Below are 13,370 nucleotides of genomic sequence, written 5' to 3'. Positions count from 1 at the left end.
GTGACTTGCCCTGGGTAGGTGTGGGGAAAGATGACCTTTAAATTCTATTACCACTAGACTCCCAATATTATATTGAGATGCAATGTTTCTATGCCTCTGAATTGGTTTACTCTTTATATACATAGTTTCTTCAATCATTTTCATAAAAACATCTTCTAAATAAAAACTTCATTCATTAATCATTTAAAACATGGAACACATAAGGTACACAGTATGAAGAATATTAAGGAAACTTTTTATTAATGACATATTTTTAGATCATACAAAACCTAAATAGAGTTATTGGTTCAATAGAAGGAAATCTTTTTTCAAAAAACTAAAGTTCACATAAATAAAAACAACAAATTAAAAAAAATTATTTAAGTATAATTGACTTACCATGTTCTATTAATTTCTGTTGTACAGCAAAGTTATTCAGTTATAAATAGACAGATATTCTTTTCACATTCCTTTCCATTATGGTTTACCACAAGATATTGAATATAGCTTCCCATTCTATAAGTTGAGCCTTGCTGTTTATGCATCTTATATATAATAGTTTGCCTCTGTTAATCCAAAATTCCAAATTCTTCCTTCCTCAACCTCCCTCCTTGGCAACCACAAGTCTATTCTCTATGTATGTGAGTCTGTTTCTAGAAAAATAGCTAAATTTTTAATATTTTTCTTTCGCTGACAGAGGGACTACAGATATTTTAAAATAATCATAACTAAAATTAACCATTAGTATATTGTATATATTATTTAATGAGATAATGTATGTGAAAATGTAATACATCGAGACCCTTGTTATCCATCTTCATGGTTGCTCAGATGACAACCACAGTTAAAACATACATGCTTCACTACTGAAATAAGAATTGCACCACATAACAATTCAAATGGAGGCCAATAAGGTACAACAGTGAATGCAGGCAACTTATTAACAGCTTAAAATACTTAAAATAATAAATATAGAAATAATTAAATTATTTTTATTTGGTTAACATCAAAGTATGAAAGCAAGAGCCTCTGATATTCTAAAGATTCACATGCTACATTCAAGAGTGAAACCACCATAGACAGAGGGCTTCTGTAACCCGTCCTCTGCAGTAAAAACACTACACTACCATTCAGAAAGCTTACGTTAGAAACAAAGGAGTGACCTTTCTTTCGTCACACCACAGTGCCACGACACAAGGCATGCCCCTAGTCTTGCAGCCACTCAGACCTTGCCTCAAGGCCCAGCTCATGCACTGTCTCCTCTGTCCCATCGCTGATTCTACTGAGGCTGATAGATTCTCCTCCTGTTCTGCACTGAGCCATCCATGAGATACATTTCTTATGCTACTGTTTGCATGTCTATCTCCTCTAGGAGATGCTGGATTCCTAAGGTCAGCAAAGGTATTTTTTCATGTGCCTAGAATCCAGGAGCACACGCAATGGTCCTATAAGCTACTCAATGCCAGCTGGGTGAATGAGGAACCCATCTGAAGCACAACAAAGTGTCCTTGGCAAAGTTCGTCTCAACATTTTTGCAGAGAGGGAATGGTGTTGTTTTTGACTCTTCATGCTTCTGCTGGACTAGAGTAAACAAAGATCTTGTTCATTGCAATAAAGTACTTAATTAAGAAGAGCTGTTGATATGTCAATAAATATTCAAAAGGGAGGCTTTTGGAGATAATTTGAAAGTCAAGTGATCTGGCTGTGATAAATGAGAGATGATGGTAGGGAAATTATTACTCACTCATCTGAAAGTGCTTATTAGTCCTGTAGCCATCATTCTGCCATATAAAGACCCCTGCCATGTAAAGGACCCTGAGAAGCTCAGCCAGTCACTGGACAGGAGAGGAAGGAAACTTGGCTCTTGTACTTCTAACCAATTTGCTTGCTTCCAGACTTCCTGCAGTCTATTAGGAGGCATAGATAAACTCATGCCTGGGACAAAAAGCTGTGAGATAAAAATATCCTGCGTTATGTGGGGCTGACCCCAGGACCAACATCAGCCCCCTTCAATCAAGATATCTTCTATCAAGTACTATTCTCAACCAAATTGTAAAGCAAATACCAATTTGGGAACCAGTTAAGGTAAAAACATGTCTGTGACCTAGCCTTACGTTCATTCTACTGTGATCTTGCTACATCTCCACAAAGGAGCAGAGAGGGAGAGTGAGGTGGGGAAAGTTAGTACCTATTAGATTGCAAGCGCTTTAATGTAATCTCTCATTGTGAGATGAGGCTTATTACCGTTCTGTACGAGACAGAAGCTTGAGAAGGCTAAGTTCTCCAAGGTTGAAGTGTTACCTAGAAACACTTTGAGTCTATGTCTTTTTGGATTCGTCAAAGGTTCTTACATATAATTCTAGTAACATTTTTCTAGAGTAAGAGAAAAGTTAGAGAAATTTGGTGCTTTCCTTTTATATCCATGCATTATTTATACTTTTCCCATACACTTTCAAATAAGGTCTACAAATGACTTTCTTCTATTTCGAAGGATTTCATTATTGTCAGCCATTATTTTCAATGTTTATTTTCATCATGATACTTATTTTTACATTTATAAGTGTAAGGATACAAATCTATTGCTTTACTTAGTTTAGTTTGTAACTAAAAATGATATAAATTAAATACCAACACCTCTTCTGGTTATTAAGTGATTCCTCGTGGGTTACTTACATCAGCTGACAGAAGTGATATCAGTATCAATCCCACAATATGAACTATGAATTCAAGGTAAAAGAAACATCTCTGGCCACTGAATTGTCCCACACCATTGATGGTGTCAGTATTCGAAATAAGACTAAAATCAGGATTGTGGGTCAAATTGCTTTCCTAATTATGAAAACTCTTGATTTGTTCTGGTTCTCAAGATTTTGTAATAAAATAAAAGGATTTTATTTCCAAATGTCCTCACTCAAGAAATGTTTTTCTTAGTATATATTTCTATTTCATGATAGCAGATACAGGATATTAAAAGGAATGCACGTTTCCTGAACTTCTAATTGATCTGAATTATCTTTCTTTACTTGATTTTTTTTTTTTTTTTGAGACAATATTGCTATCTCTTTTGTGGAGAGACCAAACCTCATCTATCTTCCTATTATGTCAGAGCTGCCTTGATATTAGCTTTCTTGAATCTTAAGTTTGGTTCTTTGTAGTGTATAATATCTTTATTTTTGATAATCATTATACAGACTAAATGCCACTCAGAATCTCCACTATAGAACTTTGCTAATTTTGTATTTATAATTAAATATTCTCACCCTTCCTGCCCTCCCTACCTCATGCCTCAAAGTTATTTCATAGTAGAATATTGCATTTTTTATGGCCACCCTGAGTCAAACTTTGTTAACGTGATTGAGGTTGTCATGTCCCGTTACAACAGTTCTTCCCCATGCTCATCTTCTTAGAGGTAGGACCATGTGACTGGACTGCAGCCAGTGGTAGTGTAATAGAGCAAGAGAAGCACAGCCCTTAACAGGTAGCCATTGCTGTGCCTCATTACTGTGCATCCTGTTACTAGGCAAGGGTCTTGCTCAGCCATTGGTTGGTGCTTCAGTGGGCCCTTCCCAAAAGCAACCAACTGGAAATAAGTGACCATTACCTGCCCTGTTCAGCTATTGGTCAGTGCCGCAGTGGGTCCTGCTCACTGGTAAGTGTCAATGAGGGACCTGGGGAAGTGATTCAGTCAAGGGTCGGTGGTGTGGTGGTCATCAGGTGGAGAGTGCAGTAAGAGGTGGGTTCAGGTCTTCTTCTGGAGGTCCTCCAGCTTACTCAGCCTCAGGCAAGGATTGAGCTGGAGGGCCCAAGAAATAGACTGGGGACTACGTCCTGTAGGGCTTCAGCACTCTCACAAAGGCCCTCCTCAAGTCTTGCCCTAAACCTTGAGGCAGTGGTGAACCTCTCTCCCATCCCTGTCTCTGTGACCTAATAGCAGTAGCTGTCTGTCTGAGTTATAGTCTGTGAGACCTGGTCTCCCTCTTTGGGCAGCCTGAGGAGACTGAGGGCCAGTTGGGTTGGGTGTCTGGCTCTCTCACGGATGACATTTGGTTGGACAGGATGTGGGAACCTGGCCCTGAAGGAGACGCCAACTGGGATCTGCCTTCTCTTAGCCAGGACTGGGACCTTGAAGGGTGAAAGTTGTGCCTTCGGACCTTGCCCTTCTTGCCAGGACACAGAATAACATTCATCTGGTAGAGATTTACAGGAACATCCTTACTTAACCATGACCTGACCTCAAGCACAAATGATCTGACACCAAGAAGTCTGCAACAACTAACACCACCTCTCACCTTTTGCTTTTTTTAAAGGACTTGCTAAAAGCCTTCAATGATTTTGGGGTTCTTAGGGCACGAGCCACCCATCTCCTTGTATGAATCTGTAATAAACTTTCTCTGTTCCAAGCTCAATTTTATTAGTAATTCTTAAAATACAAATTCTTTAAATTGTATTTCTCTCCCAACCAAAACTCTAATGCTTAGTATTGCTGAGCCTCATCGTGAGTCAGGCACATGGACTTGCAGTTCGGAATGTAAGTGGTACATACGCATCTGAGATGAATCATTAAAAGGAGAAAGGCCTGAACTTACGTCTCATCTTTCCTCCTTCCTGTTATTTAAACCTCAGATAGTAGAGCTGGCATCTAGCTGCCAGTTGAGGATGAGACAACCTTGGAAGGACCCCGAGTCCTTGAAAATTTGGACTGTGATATTTTACTGTCTACTTAACAAATCTATTGAATGTGATAAAAATTAAGCATATCTTACTCAAACCACTGTTATTTTTTTTTCTTTTTGCTATCAACCAAACTCAATTTTTAGTAGTTTTATTGAGATATATTTAATAAACCATATATTCTCACACACAAAAAAATTTTTTTTCTGACTGGAAGATTTTGAGTTTTACAGAAAACCATATTGTACACACCGGAAGCCCAGGGTCTGTCGCTGCCCAACCCAGCCCCACATGAGGCAGCATCTTCAAGCCTTTGGGGATCCTCAGGGGCCTCTCCCCTCTGGTCTTTGGTGCCCAGTCACTCCCATCACCAGCTCCAACTCCCTGTTACCTGAGGTATATGGATACATTCCTCCTCCCCTATGTGACACAACCTGACTCCCCAGGGAGAGCTGAGCTGAGAAGCAGGATGCCACCCTGGCCCCTCCCCCTGACTTCCCAAAGCATGCACCCTCAGGGGAGGCAGGGGCAGGGGAGGGCCAAGAGCCTGTTACTAAGTTCCCATGGTAACTGAGAGGGGCCATGTTCAGCCTTAGCCCTGGATTTGGGAGGTGTCTATTGGCTGCTAATTCCATGGCAACCAGGAGTCGCAGTTGCTTGAACAAATGGGATACAAGTTTCCATGAAGATGACAGAGTGGGAAGAGCCAAGCTGGAGGAGTCCCATCTTCCCCATTGGAGAAGGAAATGACAACCCACTCCAGTATTCTTGCCTGGAGAATCCCAGGGATGGAGGAGCCTGGTGGGCTGCCGTCGATGGGGTCACACAGAGTCAGACACGGCTGAAACAACTTAGCAGCAGCAGCAGCAGCATCTTCCTCATCACTGGCTAGCACTCCACACCCACCCCCACCTTAGGTCATGAAGGGTGGAGTAGGTCAACATAGTAAAGCAAGAGAGAGGCTAGGGGTCCAGTCCAAACTGGGTGCCCACCTATCCAGTCTCAGTCCAAGCTGGTCATATCCCCTCAAGCTCACAACCTCCCAGGCCTGAGGTTCCCCCTGTTCAAGTGTAACACTTCAGTGCAAAAGAATGTTCAAGTACAGAGTGTGGAGGGAGGTAGGGGGGTGGGGGCACCCCTCACCACTCCCCAGGGCACCCTGAACAGCAGGCAGGCCACCAGCCCCACTCTTCACAAGAAGAGATGGCAGTCCACTCCAGTATTCTTACTGGGGAATCCCATGGACAGAGGAGACAGGCGGGCTACAGTCCATGGGGGTCAAAATAGAGTAGGACACCACTGAGCAACTGAGCACAGCCACAGTCAGTGACATACACTGACTCATGTTTGGGGGGAAAGAACTGAAATCTGGGGAGGGAGAAAGGAGAGGGCTGACCCTGGGAAGGTAATTCTCCCATTTATAGTGTACAATTCAATGGTATTCACAGATGTGTGCAACCGTCACTATGGTCAAACTTACAACATTTTTATTACTTCAAAAAAATATTCTGGGACTTCCCTGATGGTCCAGTGGTTAAGAATATGTCTGCTGATTCAGGGGAGATGGGTTTGTTTCCTGGTCTAGGAAGATCCCACATGCCACAGAGCAACTAAGCCCTCACAACTATTGAGGTCACGTGTTGCAGTTACTGAAGCCTGCATGCCTACAGCCTATGCTCCACAACAAGAGAAGCCATCACTCCCTGCAACTAGGGAAACCCACATAAAGCAGTGAAGAACCAGTGCAGCCAAAATTAATTAATTCAAATTTTAAATTCTGTATCCTTTAGCTATTACTCTGCTATGTATCCACCCTACACCACACTAGTCCTGAGGAAAGAATAATCCACTTTCCTAGACGTTCTTATGAATGGAATCATATAGTTGTTGTCTTTGGTGACTGGCTTCTTTGACTTATCATAGTGTTTTCAGTGTTCATCCAGGTTGTATCATGTGTTAGTACTTTATTTCAGATAGGCAGATAACACCACCCTTATGGCAGACAGCAAAGAAGAACTAAAGAGCCTCTTGAAGAAAGTGAAAGAGGAGAGTGAAAAAGTTGGCTTAAAATTCAACATTCAGAAAACTAAGATCATGGCATCTGGTTCCATCACTTCATGGCAAATAGATGGGGAAACAGTGACAGACTTCAGTTTTTGGATTCCAAAATCACTGCAGATGGTGACTGCAACCATGAAATTAAAAGATGCTTACTCCTTGGGAGAAAAGTTGTGACAAACCTAGACAGAATATTAAAAAGCAGAGACATTACTTTGCCAACAAAGGTCTGTCTAGTCAAGGCTATGGTTTTTCCAGTAGTTATGTTTGAATGTGAGAGTTGGCTATAAAGAAAGCTGAGCACAGAAGAATTGATGCTTTTGAACTGTGGTGCTGGAAAAGACTCTTGAGAGTCCCTTGGACTGCAAGGAAATCCAACCAGTCCATCCTAAAGGAAATCAGTCCTGAATATTCTTTGGAAGGACTGATGCTGAAGGTGAAACTCCAATACTTTGGCCACCACAGAGGATGAGATGTTTTGATGGCATCACTGACTCAATGGACAGGAGTTTGAGTAAACTTCAGGAGTTGGTGTTGGAATGGGAGGCCTGGTGTGCTGCATTTCATAGGGTCACAGAGTTGGACACGACTGAGCAACTGAACCGACTGACTGATACTATTAGGTATGAAGTGATGATTTGGGGTTTGCATTTTCCTGATGACCAATGATTTGAAAAGTTTTCTCATCTATGTTTTAGAAGCATTTGTGAAGATTTGCTATTATTTCTTTAAATGTTTTGTAAAACTAGCAGTGAAGTCATCTGGATGTGGGACTTTCTTTGTAATTTCAAAAATTCTCATTCAATTTCCTCATTTATTACAGGTCTATTTAGAAGGTCTATTTCGCCACAGCAATCAGAGCAGAAAAAGACATAAAAGGAATACAAATTGGAAAAGAAGAAGTAAAGCTTTCACTGTTCGCTGATGACATGATCCTCTACACAGAAAACCCTAAAGACTCTACCAGAAAACTACTAGAGCTAATCAATGATTACAGCAAAGTTGCAGGATATAAAATCAACACACAGAAATCCCTTGCATTCCTATACACTAATAATGAGAAAATAGAAAGAGAAATTAAGGAAACTATTCCATTCACTGTTGCAATGAAAACAATTAAATACTTAGGAATATATCTACCTAAGGAAACAAAAGACTTGTACATAGAAAACTATAAAACACTAGTGAAAGTAATCAAAGAGGACATGAATAGATGGAGAAATATACCGTGTTCGTGGATTGGAAGAATAAATATTGTAAAAATGAGTATACTACCCAAAGTAATTTATACATTCAATGCAATCCCTATCAAGCTACCAACAATATTTTTCACAGAACTAGAACAAATAATCTCACAATTTGTATGGAAATACAAAAAACCTCGAATAGCCAAAGCAATCTTGAGGAAGAAGAATGGAACTGGGGGAATTAACCTGCCGGACTTCAGGCTCTATTACAAAGCCACAGTCATCAAGACAGTATGGTACTGGCATAAAGACAGAAATATAGATCAATGGAACAAAATAGAAAGCCCAGAGATAAACCCACGCTCCTATGGACACCTTATCTTCGACAAAGGAGGCAAGAATATAAAATGGAGAAAAGACAGTCTCTTTAACAAGTGGTGCTGGGAAAACTGGTCAGCCACTTGTAAAAGAATGAAACTAGAACACTTCCTAACACCATACACCAAAATAAACTCAAAATGGATTAAAGATCTAAATGTAAGACCAGAAACTATAAAACTCCTAGAGGAGAACGTAGGCAAAACACTCTCCGACATAAATCACAGCAGGATCCTCCAAGACCCACCTCCCAGAATATTGGAAATAAAAGCAAAAATAAACAAATGGGACCTAATTAAAATCAAAAGCTTCTGCACAGCAAAGGAAACTCTAAGCAAGGTGAGAAGACAACCTTCAGAATGGGAGACAATAATAGCAAATGAAGCAACTGATAAAGGATTAATCTCCAAATTATACAAGCAGCTCCTGCAGCTTAATTCCAGAAAACTAAGTGACCCAATCAAAAAATGGGCCAAAGAACTAAACAGACATTTCTCCAAAGAAGACATAAAGATGGCTAATAAACACATGAAAAAATGCTCAACATCCCTCATCATCAGAGAAATGCAAATCAAAACCACAATGAGATACCATTTCACACCAGTCAGAATGGCTGCTATCCAAAAGTCTACATGCAATAAGTGCTGGAGAGGGTGTGGAGAGAAGGGAACCCTCTTACACTGTTGGTGGGAATGCAAACTAGTACAGCCACTATGGAGAACAGTGTGGAGATTCCTCAGAAAACTGGAAATAGAACTGCCATATGATCCAGCGATCGCACTCCTGGGCATACACACCGAGGAAACCAGAATTGAAAGAGACACATGTACTCCAATGTTCATTGCAGCACTGTTTATAATAGCCAGGACATGGAAGCAACCTAGATGTCCATCTGCAGATGAATGGATAAGAAAGCTTTGGTACATATACACAATGGAGTATTTCTCAGCCATCAAAAAGAATGCATTTGAATCAGTTTTAATGAGGTGGATGAAATTGGAGCCAATTATACAGAGTGAAGTAAGCCAGAAAGAAGAACATCAATACCGTATATTAACGCATATATATGGAATTTAGAAAAATGGTAACCTGAACCCTGTATAAGAGACTGCAAAAGAGACATAGGCATTTAGAACAGTCTTTGGGACTCTGTGGGAGAGGGTGAAGGTGGAATGATTGGAGAGAATGGAATTGTAGCATGTATATTATCATAAGTGACCAGTCCAGGTTCGACGCATAAATTTTCATCTGTTCAAAAAAAAAAAAAAAAGAAGGTCTATTTCTTCTTGAATCTCTTTCAGTAGTTTATGTCTTTCTAAGAGTTTGAAAGTTATCTAATTTTTCACCTAAGTTATCTAATTTTTTGGTGTACAATTGTTTATGGGTTTTTTTTATAGTCTTCTATTTGTATAAGATTGGTAGAAATGTCTTCTATTTAATTGCTAATTCTAATAATCTAACCAGTTTCTCTTATTTTCTTAGTAAACTTGACTGGAGTTTTGCTTTTTTTTTTTTTTTTTTAATTTTGCTAATCTTTTGATGAAGATTTTCATCTCATTGATTTTTGTTTTCAGGCTCAATTCTTACTATTTTGAGATAGTCAGGTTTATTTAAATTATTCATAATCTCCAGAGACATTACAGTAATTTTTGTCCTAAATAGATAGGTATGGAAAGAGGATATAGCCTATCAAAGATTCAAGTCTCTGAAATTTACTTTTCTCCCTTTTGTTCATCTTCATTTACGATTGAAGAGATAATACTCTTTTTTCTTTGAATTACTGTACATAAATCTTGTAAATAATCCAACAGAGTAGGCCCTCCAGTAGTACTTTTCTACCCCTTCTAATAAGAGGTTTATTCTTTTGAGACTGAAGAATAATCAGTCTGGTGAGTCTGGCAGTTTTTTATGCTCATTTTGGTTAGTAAGATCATATCACTTCTAAAACAGTAATGTTAAATAATTTTAGTTGGCTTATTTAAAAATATGAAATTTGAATTTTTATTCTGATCTTACTATTAGATTTCTAAAGAAAATCTTCCTCATTCAGAAAACGAGCAAAGAAGGCATAAATGAAGTAGTTGGCTAAAGTTATGACCAGAAATAGGTTTGATGGGAAAATAAATCTATTGCTAACTTAAGGTAGTGTACTGGAAGATTTTATTGTGTTCAGTCCATATGATAAAGATAAGAATAATTATTTGAGGAGAAAAGCCTTTTGGGAGTGACCAAGATGGGAATACCAGACCACCTGACCTGCCTCTTGAGAAACCTGTATACAGGTCAGGAAGCAACAGTCAGAACTGTACATGGAACAACAGACTGGTTCCAAATAGGAAAAGGAGTACGTCAAGGCTGTATATTGTCACCTTGCTTATTTAACTTATATGCAGAGTACATCATGAGGAACGCTGGGCTGGAAGAAGCACAAGCTGGAATCAAGATTGCCGGGAGAAATATCAAGAACCTCAGATATGCAGATGACGCCACCCTTATGGCAGAAAGTGAAGAGGAACTCAAAAGCCTCTTGATGAAAGTGAAAGAGGAGAGTGAAAAGGTTGGCTTGAAGCTCAACATTCAGAAAACGAAGATCATGGCATCTGGTCCTATCACTTCATGGGAAATAGATGGAAAAACAGTGGAAACAGTGTCAGACTTTATTTTTTGGGGTTCCAAAATCACTGCAGATGCTGATTGCAGCCATGAAATTAAAAGACACTTACTCCTTGGAAGGAAAGTTATGACCAACCTTGATAGTATATTAAAAAGCAGAGACATTACTTTGCCAACAAAGGTCCGTCTAGTCAAGGCTATGGTTTTTCCAGTGGTCATGTATGGATGTGAGAGTTGGACTGTGAAGAAAGCTGATCGCCGAAGAATTGATGCTTTTGAACTGTGGTGCTGGAGAAGACTCTTGAGAGTCCCTTATAATGCAAGGAGATCTAACCAGTCCATTCTAAAGGAGATCAATCCTGGGTGTTCATTGGAAGGACTGATGCTCAAGCTGAAACTGCAATACTTTGGCCACCTCATGCGACGAGTTGACTCACTGGAAAAGACTCTGATGCTGGGAAAGGTTGGGGGTGGGAGGAGAAGGGGACAACAAAGAATGAGATGGCTGGATGGCATCACCGACTCTGTGGACATGAGTTTGAGTAAACTCCGGGAGTTGGTGATGGACAGGGAGGACTGGCGTGCTGTGATTCATGGGGTCGCAGAGAGTCGGACATGACTGAGCGACTGAACTGAACTGAACTGACTGAAAGACTAGAATGTGGAATTGTATGTAAAAAGCTGGGTCCAAATCATTTGCTTCTGATTCATCTAAAGCATCAAAACAGGGGTCTACAATTTTTTCCTGTAAAGGCCAGACAGTAAATACTTTGGATTTTATAGGCCATACAGTAGATATAAAGAATAGTAAAGAGTGAGAAAGAGATGTCCAGAAAGCTTAGGGGTTACTGGGAATCTCTCTTTGGAACAGTCAGTCCCAGCAGGTCTCCACAGTCACCACCAGTCCATCCCCTTCCCTCCAACCGATGCACTGTGCATCTTATCAGCAGAATAAAGCCAGTGACTAAGTAACAACAGCAAATAAGCACAGACATCTTTTATAAACACATTGAAAACAATTACCAACAAAGAAGTACCTCCCAGAGAGGGCAGACATAGCCCAGAAAAGAAAAGCCCTTTTTATTTTGTCACTGGGTGCCCAACATCTAGGTCGTTATCTGCTTCCTCACTTTAAATCATTCTTGCTAAAACCCCAGAAACATACTCAGACCTCTTATTTAGTCTTAATATTTATAGGAAGAAGCTGGTTGTAAAAGAGAACCGAACAAGATACATGAAACAAAGAAAACTGTATAAAGCTAACTCACAAAGCATCTTACAAAATGCCTTCAGTCTTAGAAAGAAAATCACTGGTATAAAGAATACCACAATAAACAAAACAGAAAAAATTAGCATGAAAAATAATACTTTGGGGATCCAAGGAAATAGAGCAAGATTTAAGAAAACAGAGCAGCTCACACTCAGACAAAGGTCAATACACAAACAGAAATTGAAATTTTTGAAAAAATCTACAATATCATCAAAGAAATATTAAATAATAAGGATAAACCAAAAAAAATGCCAAGTTTCTACATTTAAAGCCAAAAACTATTGTTACGAGAAATTTAAGAAGATCCAAAGCAGTGGTTCTCAACCATTTGTCCATCCTGAGGGACATCTGGCTATATCTGGAAACATGTTTAGTTGCTACAACTGAGGAGACAGATTTTGACACCAGAATCTTGTGAGTAGTGGCCTCAGGTATGTGGCTAAACATCCTACAATGCACAGGACAGTTCTCCACAACAAAATATGTGATCTAAAGTATCAATATGCCAAGGTTGAGAAACCATGTAGGATGCCAATTCTCCACAAACTGCTGCATAAATTCATCGTAGCCCTAGTCAAGTTATCAGAATGAATATACATATATATATATATGAGTATATAGAGAGAATGAATACATATATGTAGAGAGGATTAATATACACATTCATATATATGAATACAAATAAAGAATGAACATATATGTGTGTGTATATATATATATATATATATGGGGGAAATTGATTCTAAAATTTATGTGGAACTGTCAAAGCAAAGCCACAACAACTTTGAAGAATAACACATTTCATGAACTAATAACATTTGCCTTTGAGCCTCACTAAAAAATTATAGTGGTCAAGACAGTGTAGAATTGACTTCAAAGTAGCCAGATAGATCAGTGGAACAGAACAGAAAGTCTAGACATGGACCTGCGTGATATATATATATATATATATATATATATATATATATATATATTATAAATTGATTTCAACAAGGATACCAAGGCAATTTAGTGGGGAAAAGTTTTTAACAAATGGTGCTAGAAAAACTTGCAATATGCATATGGAGAAAATGAACTTTTTAAAAATTTCACAACATAAGCAAAATTAACTCAAAATGTATTATAAGTCTAAATTTAATACCTAAATCTATAAACTTTATAGAAGAAAACATATGGAAAAATCTTTGTGACCAATAATTAGGTGACGACTTTTG

The sequence above is a fragment of the Moschus berezovskii genome, chromosome 21 (genome assembly GCF_049115385.1).
Source record: "Moschus berezovskii isolate FMDL1 chromosome 21, NW_MosBer_1.0, whole genome shotgun sequence".
NCBI lineage: Eukaryota > Metazoa > Chordata > Mammalia > Artiodactyla > Moschidae > Moschus > Moschus berezovskii.
Note: the sequence above shows the minus strand (reverse complement) of the source record.